A 13,355-nucleotide genomic window follows, 5' to 3' on the forward strand; every position below is an offset into this window, starting at 1 on the left:
TGATGAATCAGAACCACGTTGAGGTTTAGCTCTAAATTTCTAATTGTGTGAAAAATAGCACACAGCACATGGGACTTAGGAGAGAAATAATTGAGGATGCTTTAAGAATATATTGGGATATCTACCTTCAAACAGGCATTTGGTAGGTTATAAGCATGTTTATATCAGACAAATCTTTGTAATAGAAGGTTTAACCAGGCTCTAATGAAGCATTGGGGGTGGGAGGAGGGGGAAAATGTATATGAGAAGAGGTGAGAGGAGAAAGCACTTCCTGGTAAAGTGGTTAGTTGGTCAAATAAATGTATTAAGTAGAGCTAATGTTATACCAATTATCCAAGGTCTTTGAAAGGATAAAATGACCGAGCTGCCCCACTTTGAGTAATGTCATAACAATACCACTATCATTGTAGGCTTTATTCCAGGTATCTAAAAGCTCCACGGCTAAACCGTTAAATGCCAAGACATGCAAATAGAACTTGGGGCTAACATTGTCTACCAAGGGAACCATATAAAAAGCCTATTTCTTTGGCATAGTCTACCTTCAGTCACCTCATCAACATTTAATACAAATACATCACATATTTTAAAAGAGGCAAATAAACCTTAGTCCCTACAGAATAGAGGAAGGGTAGAGAGAGAGAGAGAGTGTTGTATTCAGCTTATTAAATTTGTGTGGCACTAAGACACCAAGGTAATAAGGGCCGCCGAGAGCAGGGTCAGGCCCCAGTGAAAAAATTTTTTCAGGCCCCCCAGCAAGGTCGGACCGGCTAAACAGGGCCGGGGAAGCCAGGCCTCGGGTCTCCTTCCGGACCACCAGGCCCCAGTAATTTGTACTGTCTTCCCCCCACCCCGTTCAGCCCTGAAGGTAATGGGTGCATTATAAGAACATAACAATAGAACTCTTAGCTGAACTCCAGTTTTTATACCTGCAAATGTTATTCCTTAGAAGCTCCTGAATAATTGTAATTAACGTTATCTAGCCAATTTTGAGTTCCCCAAAATGTGAGCTTTACTTTTATATCATTCTGAATTTTGGAGGGTTCAGAACTGCAACTGTAGTTTGATCTCTGAATGCTCTTCTCCTATCCAGCAAGTCTGCTGTGGGAGTGTTAGTGTGGGCTAAAATCCAGGACATTTCTCTTAAATTTTGTTTCTCTTTCCCTACCTGCTGCTAAAATTCTGTTTCTCCTATCTGCTGTTGTAGCAATAATTGTATTTCCTGTTTTGTTTGAGAGATGGCCCATTGGCAGGAGTTTGAGGGGTAAAATTTTCAAAAGCGCCTAAGTGGATTAGGCTCATAAATCCGGTTGACTTTAAATGGCATTTAGGTTTCTAAGTAACTTGGGGTTTTTTGAAAATGTTACCTGTAATATTTAACATCTCATCTTGAATTTCAAAATCTTATATGGAGGGACTCTGTTGCTTTAAGACAGTTGAAGAATTTTTCATTGCAGTAACCATCCCATGGGTATTGGTATATTCTTGTGTTTTCTGTCATTTCTATCTACTTGTCTGATCCTGCACTATATTTAGCAAATACTGATTGAAATTCCTTCTACTCACTGCAAATGCTTTGCTACTCCTATAGGTTGCTGCCACACCTTGGTTTCATGACCATTCAGGGAATTTATTTTTTTGTAGATAGTCTCGTGTTCCTTCCAAAGTAGACATTTTTAGCTGAAGTCCTTTTGTTTTCCTATGTAGTCGCTTTGAGAGTTCTGCAGTCTGGTGGAAAAGGGGATGAACTGGATTACTGAGATTTAGGCATGTTTTTTGGATTCCCTTTGATTTTGGCTGACTTTTGGTAGGATTTCTTGGCACTGGGACCCAGGTATAATGTACATAGTTGCTGCTGAGCTTCAAAACTTGTTCTTACTTAGGTTACTGGGTCTTGGTTTTGCAACAAGGCCATCCTCATTACTGCTCTGATAGGCAAGATGAAGAGCAATCAGTATTCAGGATTTTCTATCTCCTTTGCTCCTGCCTTTAGATTCCTGCCTCACTCAACAACATGCAGGAAAATGGCCCTTGTGGCTCTGGCTGGCACCATTTGTCTCTTGACCAGAGGAGGCTAATGAAAAAGAAAAAAGAGAAAAAGAAACAAAAGCCACCACCTGAACTGTACCTTGCACAGTAATACTTTTCCATGGGGCCTGTAGGGTTTTCTTCTGTTCTCACTGACAGAAACCTCCACTAACTCAGTGTAGCAAGGCAGTGGCTGAAGCTCTTTCAGAATCTGTGATATACAAAACCTTTAAGTGGGAGAGAAGCCCTCCTGCAAGGGTAGAGTCTTTTTCAAAGCAGCAGCGAAACACTGCATCTCTTAGGGCTTGGCTACACTTACAAATTTGCAGCGCTGCAGCAGGGTGTGAAAACACACCCTCTGCAGCGCTGCAAATTGCGGCGCTACAAAGCGCCAGTGTAGTCAAAGCCCCAGCGCTGGGAGCCGCGCTCCCAGCGCTGTCCGTTATTCCCCACAGGGAGGTGGAGTACGGACAGCGCTGGGAGAGTTTTCTCCCAGCGCTGGCGCTTTGACTACACTTAGCGCTTCAAAGCGCTGCCGCGGCAGCGCTTTGAAATGCAAGTGTAGCCAAAGCCTTAGTGAGGCATTCAAGACTGAGGTGATTATTGCTGGGGGTTCAAAGACAAAAAGAGCATGTTTCACCTATCCAAAGTAGAGCAAAGCTCACCCATATGAAAGGAGGTTCTCCACAAAATAGCCCGGCTCTCAGAGGAAGAGATACTTCAAGAATTCCATGAGGTAAAGATTAACTATCAACCCCCTACCCTTTTTCCCATGGTGCTTCAGTGGATCAGTAAGTTCTTCCTGCCTGCTAACTCTTACCAGGAGACTTAACCTTTGAGTCTCCTTCCTCTGTTTCCAGACATTTATTTGGAGTGAATACAAATCTTCCTCTTAGTAAAAAGATCTTTCAGTCACTGCTTTTACCCTTGCCCTCTTGAGTTTTTGTGACCTATCTGATGGTCTACAGCTCAGAAGAGGGAGATGTATCCCGTGACTCTGAATCTGAGAGGCACCCTATACACACCCGGCAGGCTGTCTCAAGTGAATTAGGAATACTTGCTGGGGTAAGGGTTTTTTTGTGGTATTCCCTCCAAGTGCATCCCCCACCTTCTAACAATCAATGAGACCGTCTCTCCTGAGGTCATTTTTGTGTGTTGTTTTTTGTCTTTGTTTTCCCCTAAATCTGCTCAAGGACAATATATGCTCCCACAAGACTTTAGGAGCAAGTGACTCTTCTCCCCTGTAGTGGATTCCATAGTTACGGCTTCCTCAAAAAAGACAAGCATTACTGTGGAGTCTAACGTCAGCTTACAGGATCCCTAAGTGTGAAAAAGGAAGTTGATCATCTTTCTTCAAAGTTAATTATTTGCTGGCTGGATGAGCTGCAAGGGTTACAATTAAAGACCATGGCATGTCTATTTTCCTTTCATCTGAGAGATTTTACTAAGGCTTTCTAATATGCCTTTAGCACAACTATTTTTTAAAAATCAGCTAGGGCTCTACAGATATGAAACTTTATATAAAATAACATAATATGCTTTGAAAAGCCATATTATCAGAAAATGGCTTGCATATACATAGAATGTGATCATTTAATTTAAAGACTCACAAAATGCATACTCACAAGGGGGCTGAATGAATCATAGAATGTCGGGGTTGGAAGGGACCTCAGGAGGTCATCTAGACCAACCCCCTGCTCAAAGCAGGATTAATCCCCAGACAGATTTTTGCCCCAGAGCCCTAAATGGCCCCCTCAAGGATTGAATTTACAGCCCTGGGTTTAGCAGGCCAGTGCTCAAACCACTGATCTATCTGTCCCCTCCAACAGGTGCCCCCTGGGAGACAGGGAATCCTGATACCTCTCCCTTTAATACAGGGGGCACCTGAAAGACAGGGAATCCTGCCCCCACCATCGCTGATACTTCTCCCAAGACTTCCCTTTTAATACATTTACCCCTCTAAGGGGCTCCCTGGGCCTGCCCCAGCCCCCCAGGCAGCGTGAGGCTGACGCAGGACTTGAATCAGGCTCTCCCAAGCCCCCCAGGCTCATGCTCTAACCACAGGGCCATTCTGTCACTCTTCCTGCACAATTCCTGGCAATTCCTAATGTTTGATTGACTCACTTTATAACCTTTTAACATAGTAATTATTTTAACATAGGGGTTTTTTTAATGGAATTTTCTAGGGTTTTTTTAAATAAGCAGATTCGAAAAACACTTCTATTATGTGGAACAGTGTTGCCCCTCACATGGTTCATTAACAGATTAGGATCTTGAGATGCACAGCACAGACCTCTACCACTTGAGCTGTGTAACTGCTACCTGTAGTAGGCTGCTAAGTCTTGTGTGGACCAGACACTAGAAAGGGATGAGTCACACGCTTTGCCAGTGGACTTCGTAGCTATTTGCTAGGCAGCAGAGGCGTGTTAAGACTTGGAAATTCTGGGTTCTGTTCCAAGATATGAAGAGGAGTGTGAGCTCGTGGTTACCAACCTTACTGCCTTGTCACCGAGTTCCTGTCCAGTTTTCTCCACAGCACTCTTATTTCCTACTCTGCTGCTGGCCTCTTCTCTTCTCTTCGGCTTCTGGCCGTCTTTCCCTTTCACTAGCTCCTTGAATGGTTTCCTGCATTTCAGCTTCACTTTCTCTCTAACTTTTAGTTTTAGGGTCTTTTAATCAAAATTAGAATGTGATGGATTGAACTACATGGATATCTCTTAGATCCCTTTCCATTCCCCTTCAACTGACCTTAAAAATTACAGATATGTTGAAGGTAATCAGTCTACTTTCTTAATGCTTGAGAGACAAGGTGGGTGAGGTAATACCTTTAATTGGATTTAATGCTTGGTAATTTTACCACCTTTCAGTTTTCCTAGTGGAGATCAAATCTGTCTGTCTGAAGGGATTTTTAGATACAAAATGTGGATTCATGTTGTTTTAATGATTATAAAACCAGTATGAAAAAGGATGGAAATTAATTTAATCTCTTACAATGGGCTCCTATAATTCCGTTAGCATAAATCACTGTTTTAAACTTAAAAACAATGAGGAGTCCTTGTGACACCTTAGAGACTAACACTTTATTTGGGCAAAAACTAATAATTGAATTGGCCTCGTTAACACTGATACCCCACTTGGTAAGGCAACTCCCATCTTTTCATGTGCCGTATATTTATACCTGCTTACTGTATTTTCCACTCCATGCATCTGATGAAGTGGGTTATATCCCACAAAAGCTTATGCCCAAATACATTTGTTAGTCTCTAAGGTGCCACAAGGACTCCTCATTGTTTTTACTGATACAGACTAACACAGCTACCCCTCTGAAACCTGTTTTAAACTTGATGGCCACTGCAGTTGTAAAGGCATAATGCCAGTTTTAATTAAACACAGAGGTCAGTAAGTTTCCTGGTGGTCAGGGTTTTTCTGAATTTAAGATTTGAAGAGTTCTAGATGATTAAAGAAAACTGAGTTCAAGAGCGTATCAGAAAAATTCACAGATGAATGAGGAAGGGAGCCCAATCAGGACATGCCATAGCCTTCAACTGTACCTCTTTAACTTAAGTGGTCAGAATATCCTCTAGAACTCAGGAATCAGGTTATACATAACCAGAAAAGAGATATTAAGTATCTGATATGTCAAGTACATTATATGTGTTTAGAATCTTGTGGCCAGATATGTCTTGTCATGGCCTCTATTCTTTTCCAAAAAAAGACTTATCAGGGGTTAGAAAAGACTGAATCAGATGCAACCTGTTTTTCATGGGGTTTGCATGTGTAGTGAATGCTTGTACTTTTAGAAGATTTCATTTGTTACCCATTTCACTTGGCTGTCACCACTTACCTTTTATACATATAATTCTGAATGTTTTACTGAATGTATTTTTACTAGAAAAACTATGCAAGGAGGCATAATATTGATTAATATAAATTGGTTTAATGGCTGGGTATGGTTCTTTTGTTTGGGTATTTTTCAACAAATAAATGTTTGCGTGCAAGGTACTAAATGCTTCTAGAGATATATGGTCAATTGTAATTTTTTGACACTATGTACAATTTTTGTTTGGATGGGTATTTGCTGTAGGCAATATTTCTGTAACTAAGAAATGTTTCCAGTTATAGAGACTTAAGCATTGAGCAGACTTAACTGGATATGCAGAAAAAGAAAAATGTCATCACTACTAACAGTATTTTTCAGGCTATAACTTCGTGGTGGGAGCCCACATGGCCCACGCTGTATATAACATTCAGAAAGGGGAATAGTGGCCAACCCTTTTGGTAACAAACAACAAACAAGCCCGTTTTGTCTTACACTTCATGGTTGACCCATAACCCTGTGGAATAATTGGGTGCGCAGGATACATATATCATTTTGTGGGGGCTACAAGAGACACATATGTGAACGCAGCTGCAAACTTGGGGGGACCCATATACTTGGGGGAGCCAAAAAAAACTGATAAAGAAAATAGCTGACTTAGGTAGATACACGGCCTACTTTGTTTTACTCAGCCCTAATACGGAAAGGCTATAACTATGTATGTTAGTTTTACACGTTTTGTTTAAACAATCTGTGAGAGTGCCATCTGGTGCCAACAACAAATTTATAGAAGAAAAAGTAAATGTAAATTTTACAGTTACTGTGGACTAGAAATTTCCTAACTACATATTTCAGAAAATTGCAATTTAATTTCAAACCACATTAAATATGAACTTAATAACAAATGTTTTATATGTGCAGTCTTAGATTGCTTTATGCTATGGCCAGCATGAGTAACTTGTCTGTGTTTGTGCATGCTGGTTTCTCTTTGGATTCTTTTGGTCTGACCCAGGTGGTATGAGCTTTCCTGGTAAACAAAACCAACTTATTGGCTGGAAATAGAACTTCTTGAGTTGTAAGCATGACCATATGGATGAAAATTTACCTCCTGCAATTTTAGCAAATTTCTGTGATTGAAATATTATCTTGTACAGATGGAATAGAGGAATGTTTAGATGCAGAGTGTTGTAACTTGGCTTTAAATAGTATTAGGCTACCACTGACCATCCTGATTTTGCATGTCCACTTTCTTTTCCTAGAGAAAAGGTACAGTGTTTATGTAATGTCTGGATTAGTGGACTGGTTTAGCCTTAAGCTTTTCCTGCATTGATGATTTTTGTGTTCAGCTGTTGATTTTTGAAAAGGAAAATGAAACACTACAATGATTCAGTAGTGGAGGTGATCCTATGCTATCATTTGCTGTAATACTATGCTCCCAAGTGGCAAGGAATGAATGTCAGTCTCTCTGCAATCTGATTGGATTTTACTAATAGGCATTTTAAGTCTATACTCTTTTTTTTTTTCTTTTTTGCCCATTTGATTTTAGATTACAGGACTCGATGTCATTGAGCAAAATCGTAGCTCTGTGCAAATTTTACTGGGGACTACTGCCTGATACAATCTCTTCAAGTATTCTGTGTTGGGCAGAGTCCTTTATGCTTAGCAGTAGGTTTCAGAGTTTGTTTCTCAGTCTCTGTAGCTCAAAATAATGGGAGAAGTTTTAAGCTGTGCCTCCTGAATGGCACTACACAGCAGATGCAGGACGGGGTCGAAGGTAAAGATAGCCATCTTTCTTTTGCCTGGATTCTGTTGCAGGGGCCAAGACATCTCCCTGGCATAAATTAAAGCAACGCTAGGAGGGGCTCGTAGCTTCCCCCTGGCTGCCTAGGGGCTGCACTGTAACCCCGAATCACTATGGCACTGAACACTCTGAGCAAGCCCGCTCCAGCTCCTGCCCGTGACATGTCCAGTATGTTGTGACCTGCAAAGAGGGGGCAGCATAGGTATACTCAGGCCATGTCTACACTTACCAGAGATCGAAGCTGCTGTGATCGATGTAGCAGGGGTCGATCTAATGGGTCTGGTGAAGATCCGCTAAATCGATGGCAAAGCACTTCCCGGTTGACTCTGGTATTTCATTGGAACGAGAAGAGTAAGGTAAATTGACGGGAGAGTGTTTCCCGTTGACGCAGCGCAGTGGACACTGCAGTAAGTCAACCTAAGCTACGTTGGCTCCAGTAACGTTGTTCACATAGCTGGAATAATGTAACTTAGGTCGACTTACCATGGTACTGTAGACAAGGCCTTACATTAGTCCAGTGCTGCTTCTGTGTCAGTGGAATCCCCCCTCCCCCTCCCCAGCCGATTATGGCTTGTTTTTTTTTTTTAGCTCTTATACAACTCACTATATAGGGGTGAGATGAAGGAAAAGAATCAGCCCCAGCAAGTGAAATAATCGACTATATGTACATAATTTTAATTATCCAGTATTTTGCTCTGGGTGAGACATGAAGGATCATGAGCTTACAGTTTGACATGAGATGCTGTGAGGAAACTGGATTTTACAGAGCCTTTTCTTCAAGGCAGCCGCAAATCTCTGCCTCTACAGTTACATGTCTGTGTTCCCATGAATCCTGAATTAATACTCTGTGTTATTTCAGGCCTTGGTGATCATGTTATCACAGGTTTCTCGCATTAAAATCAGATCATCCGTAACTGGTATTTCCTTGTGGGAAAGACCAGTATTCTGTGCCATATAGCAGATGCAGTTTTTTTCCCCAAACCATCAATGATAATTTCCGTCAATGTGAATTACTAAGGATCTTAGCTGAATCCATTAGTTCTGTCATTTTCTTGTCTGTCACAGGTAAACAGGACATGAATAAATGAACTTTTACTTCACGTGTCTTCACTCTCCCTCCAGACATGATGTGTTTGAGCTGACAGCGGGTATTACACTCTTTCCTGACTTGGATTTAAACACTGTATTGTAATTTGTGCAGGTGCAGTTTCATTCATAGTAGCTTTGGTGGTGTTGATTTTCCCTATGCTGGCCTCCAGAAGACATACAGCAGTGTGGCTTGGCTACCATATGCATAGTGATGAAGTAATTGAGTACTCTGATTATTTTTATTGCTGTAAGAGGTCTTTTAGTAATACAAATTTAACGAAGTAAACTAACATCTTTATATTTTTTCTAGCTCATCAGGATTCTCTGGTGGCTGAAAATCAGTAGTTGAGGTCACTTTTGTAGAGTTCAGCTTGACACCCTCAATTAAGAGAATGTGACCACAATTCAGTTACTCTGATAATGCATTTTTGGATTTAATTTTTGATCTCCTTTTACCTAGATTTCTGGAGCATGGTTGGCCTGTTCTTATATTGTAGATCTAGACATCAGTGTGTCATCTACAATGGCTGTGCAATGTCTTAAAGCCTGGCAAAAGTTTTGTTTACTTTCTTTTCAAACACTTATTGTTGTGAATGAGTACATGTGAATCTCTGTGTTATTAAACATGGCTAGTAGTGAACTTTGTGAACTTTCTTTGTCTAATTTGATCTGCCAGTTTTCAGTCTGGCAACCCATCCATTGAAAAACTGGTCATCAGCTGATTTGCTTGCTAAATTATCAGTCTATTGTTACACTGTAGCAGTCATGAGCATTCTATTATATTGGATCATTATGAGATTATTATCCTGAGTGTGCTTAAAACACATAATAGGTGCCTGTTAATGGAACAATAATTTTTATAAATTGTAAAAAATAATAAATTAATATGAATAAATGTAAGAATCAGCTAATGTTGTCTTGTTCAAATCTTGTAGATCAAAGCATAGTTTACTCCTGCGGGAATTCTGCGTCACTGTGCATGCACAGAATTCATGTCCCCTGCAGTTTTCTTTGCTTTCCCGCAGAAAAATTACTTCTGATGGGGAAGCAAAGGGAAGCCTCAAGAGTGGTCACACACCCTTCCCTGGCAGCTCAGGTCGGTCGGTCTGGGCATCTGGAACAGCCAGTAGAGATGTAAATCACCATGGGGGGCGTGGGTGGGCTGGGTGGTCGTGCGTGTGAGAGAGAGAGAGAGATTCTGTCCCTCTCGCCTGTTATTGCAGCATGCTCAGCATGGAGGGGCAGGGCTTTGGGGTGTTTCTGAGCAGGTAGGCGTGGGGCAACCTCTGTTCCCTCAGGCAGAGCAGAATGTAGCAGCCTGCCTCTATAGTGAATTGTTACCATTGCTCTGTGAATCCCCCAGGAGAATCATCTCCCCCGCCCCCAGTGTAGACCAGGCCTTATTATAAGGACAGTCTGACTTATAAATGCTTATGGTGCTTTAGTGATTAGAACTGATCTAAATAGTTGTACTGAAAACGTTTCTTGTCAAAATATGCTCCATGAACTGTTTGCTACTGACCTGTCTGGAGATGGTCAGTAGCCAGTATAAATTGTGAGTTTGAGTCACCAGCCTTCACTTGCTCTTCAGTTGCCTATGATGTAACACTGAGCATATGGCTGCATATATTTGTTGACTAATAACTAGAAATAAAGGGTCAAACCTAGCTACATTACTGTTAGACAAAGGAGGTTTGGGGATGTCCTCTAATGCTCCCCACTCTCATTCTCCATCCATTGCATTGTAGTTTAAATAAACTACCAAAATTATTGAAACCAGCGTGATTATATTGTGTTATTTTGACAAATAAAATATGCAGAATTTTGCAGAATTTTAAAATACTGTGCATAAAATTTTTAATTTATTGGAGCAGAATTTTTGGCGCAGAATTCCTCCAGGAATAATAGGTGCACTGTTTTGTTAGCAATAGCTTTGTGTCTGTGAAACTTGTTTCAACATTGGACAGGGGTTTTTGCATCAATTGCATGTTAGAATTTGATTAAGCTTTTTGCTTTGCATTTCAAGTTTTGTATTGGGTTAGTGAATGGTAATTGCGTGATATTATTTTTGGTTCTTTGGCTGAGTCTCATCTCCTGTGCTCAGAAATGTTAGAACAAAGTCGTGTGACTCAGTTTCTCTAGAAGCATAGATTGTAGTTAGTATGTTTTCTACTCTCCCTGTGTCCTATTAACTATGAATACAAATAAATCAACCTGCATCAACCGAGTCTGTCAGATTCTGGCAGGCAGTGGTTTAGTACGTCTTATGTTCTTATCATTGTCCCAGTTTGCAGAAATTGTACTATTATTGGATATTTCTCCCCATGCTATATTGGACTGTTGCTTTATTAGAAAATCAATAGGTCTGTATTTCTGGCAGAAGCTTGCGTTGCCTTAAGCTAGTAGACTACCTTCTGGAATTCTGCAAGTTATATTATTTCCAGGGAATTCATTCAGTTTTTTGTCTGAGCCTCACATTATAAAGAGCAAGGTCCCTTCCATGAGAGAGACCTGTTAATGGAACCTGGGCATCTGGGTGCTGACATTAGGGACAACTATTCATTGATGATATGGAGCTATAGCCACACTGCTGTTTTTTTCCGGGCCCCAAGGCCACATTTCATCTCTAAGCAAATAGGTATGTTGTTTGTCCCTGTGCCTAAGGGGTAAAGTAATCCCAAAATGTTATACATTAAACTTTCTACTCTACCATAAAATAGTGAGCCATATCCACAGACTTCTGCCCCTTCTTCTCTGATCCTTCACCTTTAACCACACTATGAAATTTGTAAATATTTTTTAATTGTTTCCCCTTACACTTTTGTCTCTCTCTGTCTCCTTCCCTGTGGCCACTACCTAATGCCGTCTTGTACGTTCATAGTCCCCCAAAGTTATTTGATAGTGCTTTAAATTGTGGCAATCTTGTATTTTATGTGTGAGGTATCTATATGTGTCATCCCAATATACCAGTGACCCAGCATAGGCACTAATTTAATGGACTACTGGGTTGGGCATGAAGGGACCTAACGTCTGTTCTCATTTCCGTGGCTTTTCCCCTGTCTGTATGAGCCCTAGTTGTGGACTGGAAGCCCACTGTGCTTGGCACAGTACAAACAGAACAAAAAGTACAGTCTCTGCCCTCAAGGAGCTGCCTTGACTATGATCTCTTTGAATAAGGTATTTTTTCTTACTATGTACAGTGCCGAGCACAAAGAGGCTTTGATCTCAGTTGGGGCTTCTTGGTGCTGCCATAATAGAAATAATAAATGATCACAAATTTACCTAAGTGGGGACAAATGACTTTTTTTTTTTTTGGTAATGTTTATTCTCCCTGCATTCATTCATTTGCCACTGTTTGCTTTTTTTGTTCATTGTGTCTTGTCGGAAATATAAATTATAAACTTTTAGGGACAGAGACCTTATTCTTTTTATCTGAACACTAAGCCACCTACCTGCACACTTTTGAGTATTGTAAATGATGATAAACAATAATATTGTCTTATCCAGGATTTCCTCTATTCAGCCCAAGTCGTATTAAATTTTGGGGTAAGTCCATAAGATAGAAATACTATTTTTCTTAGCTACAGCAGGGGTCAGATTTTACATTTTTTGAGATGTAATGTGGTACTGTACATACATCTGCATGCAAAATAAATTGTTACCTTTATCCCAGCCACACTAGAACTTTATATTGAAAAAATCAGAATTCTATTTAATTTCTTTTCCTAACAAGACTTTAATTGTTGAAATATATCCATAAGACAAGTTAATTACAGTAAGTTACTAATGAGTATATTTTAGGGAATAGATGAGAAGAAGAACAAGTCTAGCGGAAGAGAAACAATATGGGACTTCTTAAAAGGTGGAAAGAGGCACTAAGTGTGGCAGTTACTGAGCTGGCAATATTTAGATTAATTTGCAAGTTAACTTTCTCCTGCAATTTTCAAAAGAACCTCCTTGATTCTCTGCTTACAGCTTGAGTGACCTTCCTTTGCTAAAGAAGGATTTGTATGATAAATGGGTGGAGTTAGGTTTGTTTATAATTTGTTGCTGTCATGTATGCCAAATTTCTATTTTTTCCTTCACTAATTAGAACGTCTGCATATTGCAAACAGTAGTGGGTTCTCCCCTAGGCAGATGGCTTGCTCTATAGGGAACTTTAGTATAGAGAACATGCAAAAGTACCAAAGAACTGTTCAGTCACCTGATTCAGATTATTACTTATACTGCACGTGTGTGTGTGTGTGTATATATATATATATATGAAATATTAAAAATATTAAATATGGAAAAACTGTTTAAAATTTGATTTTTTTAAAATGCTAGTAATTAAGACCAGCAAAGTGAGAGAGAATAATGTTAATATGCCATAGGATTATTTGCATGGTAGGATTTATTCTGTTTGAAATTCTCATTTTCCGTTTGAGTCTAGCCTTCTTAATGTACTTGGATTTAAGCAATTGGAGTTTATATTAAGCTGCTTAATATGAAAGCTGTCTCTAAGTCAAGATTCTTCCATGAACATTTTGAGCATGGGTTAATGAAAAGTGAAAGTAGAGCACAGACATGCTGCTGAGGAAGCATTAAGTTGCTCTCTGCAGCTGAAGTGTTTTACGTAGGCAC

General features: G+C 40.1%; 1 protein-coding gene across 21 annotated transcripts in view; it reads left to right on the forward strand.

Annotated features, from left to right (window-relative positions):
• TANC2 (tetratricopeptide repeat, ankyrin repeat and coiled-coil containing 2) overlaps window positions 1–13,355 on the forward strand; it is a 631,662-nt gene that overhangs the window by 248,221 nt on the left and 370,086 nt on the right. The window lies entirely within an intron of this gene.

Source organism: Mauremys reevesii, linkage group 27 (assembly GCF_016161935.1).
Source record: "Mauremys reevesii isolate NIE-2019 linkage group 27, ASM1616193v1, whole genome shotgun sequence".
Classification (NCBI taxonomy): domain Eukaryota; kingdom Metazoa; phylum Chordata; order Testudines; family Geoemydidae; genus Mauremys; species Mauremys reevesii.